At 49.5% G+C, this 1,882-nt stretch overlaps 1 non-coding gene across 1 annotated transcript; it reads right to left on the reverse strand.

Annotated features, from left to right (window-relative positions):
- Positions 1-237: 237 nt before the first annotated feature.
- On the reverse strand, positions 238-309 carry TRNAC-GCA. The gene has a single exon. It is a non-coding gene; the product is annotated as a tRNA-Cys (tRNA).
- Between the last annotated feature and the right edge of the window lie 1,573 nt (positions 310-1,882).

Here is a 1,882-nt window from a genome sequence, read left to right on the forward strand (position 1 = left end):
TGACTTAGGGCAATGAAAATACGTGGAAACAAGCCTGTGTAGAACAAGACCAGAGGTAAGTGAAATAAGAAGTCATAGCTGGAGGAAGGTGTCCCTCTAGGCTTGTCCTGTTCAGAGACAGGGTTTTCAGTTACCCCAGATTCCCCAGGTTGAGAAGACTTGGCCTCCTGAGGCCCTGGACTAGGGAAGGAGCTGAACCTTCAATACCAGCTCCAGCTGGCAAAAGGGAAGGGCAGCAGGGGGCACCCGGATTTGAACCAGGGACCTCTTGATCTGCAGTCAAATGCTCTACCCCTGAGCTATACCCCCTGATATAAGTAGAGGCCTTAGTACTGCCTTTTACCTGTATAGCCACACCCAACATTCCTATAAATTTTTGCTACAAGATGCTCACCAGGCTGGGCCTGCTCAAAGCTGCCAAGCCAGCCTCACTATAATTTTACTTCCTTGATGAGAAATAAGCAACAGGTCCCCCCTCCCTGTAACCACCTCCCTGCTCCTGGAAAAGCACTGACACTGGTATTTATGTCAGGAAAGGCCTTCAGGGTCACTGGTCCATGCCCTTCACAATGGGCATCTGAACCCAGAGATTCAGGATTACTGGTCTACCCAAGCACACACAGCTCCTTACAGATAAACTCAGGACCTGAATCCACTTCTCCTGATTTTGGGTTCAGAACCTTATAATTAAGCCAATGAGTCTCTTATCTTCCACTCTTCCCTATCCTCTATCAGTCAAAAAATGTAAAGGCTACAGAAGAGGAGCGTTTTAATAGATTAATGATGAAGTGGGACCATCAGGGGAACTAGAATGTGGCCTTAGCAGAGCACACAACGCCATGCAACTTAAGGACCACAAGGAAAAGCTAATGGGGACACCAGAATTTGACCTTGTGCATGCTGCACCTTTCGGGCCAGTCCTCAGATTTCCTGTGCTCAGGAATCATCTTGGGAGCTTGTCAAACATGCAGATGTGACATGGGGTTAGGAACAAGCTTCTTATAGAGGGTCTGGGGGATCCCACTTTGAGAAACACTGGTCACAGATCTATATCGGCTCCCTTGTGGCCACCTGCAGGACGACCTAGGTACTGAACCCCCAGGAAGGGATGGGTTAAGAATTCTAGCACCTGCCCCAGGGTCAGACTGAGCTGGTGGGCAGAGGCAGGCTGAAAGCCAAGGACCATAGTCTGATTGCTCATCCTCTGAACTCTGCTCTAGACCCGTGGTTCTTAATTGTAGGGTGCGTCAAAATCACTTGGAGGACTTGTTAAAACAGGGATGTCTGGGCTTCCCCCTGAAAGTTTCTGATTAACAAATTCTCAGGTAACGCTGATGCTGGGGGTCCAGGGCCATGCTTTAAGAACCGCTGCTCTAGATCCACACATCTGCGACCAGGCCCTTTCACACTTGCAGCCACACCCAGGGCACCTGTTCACCCTTGCCTTATCTTGTGTTTACTGAGCCCTGGTGCCTCCACTCCACCAAAGACCCATATCCTGAGACCCCCCACCCTTTCCTCCCATTGCCTGCTGGGAGCCCCTGGGAGGGTCTTCTTTGTCATGGATTAGCTCTCTTCCCAGTTTACCATTCAGGAAACTAAATCTAAAGAAGCTTCTGCCAATATGGGGAAAACTCATTCAAGGGAGTCAAGGAGATTCACCTCTTCCGTCCAGAGCAGGCCAATTCAAGCTGAAGATCTCAGTCTGCCTCAGAAAAATTCAGCCCAGGGGGTTGTATGATTACACCTATATTGCAGATGGGGAAACAGAGGACAGGAGAGTATCTTTGGCCCCACAAAGGCAAGTAGCTCAGGAGAGAAGGCGGCTCCAAGTATTCTAGGGGTGTCATCCTTCTGGTTTGCATTTCCTTGTTTCTCTCTG

The sequence above is a fragment of the Cervus canadensis genome, chromosome 3, assembly GCF_019320065.1.
Source record: "Cervus canadensis isolate Bull #8, Minnesota chromosome 3, ASM1932006v1, whole genome shotgun sequence".
Taxonomy (NCBI): domain Eukaryota; kingdom Metazoa; phylum Chordata; class Mammalia; order Artiodactyla; family Cervidae; genus Cervus; species Cervus canadensis.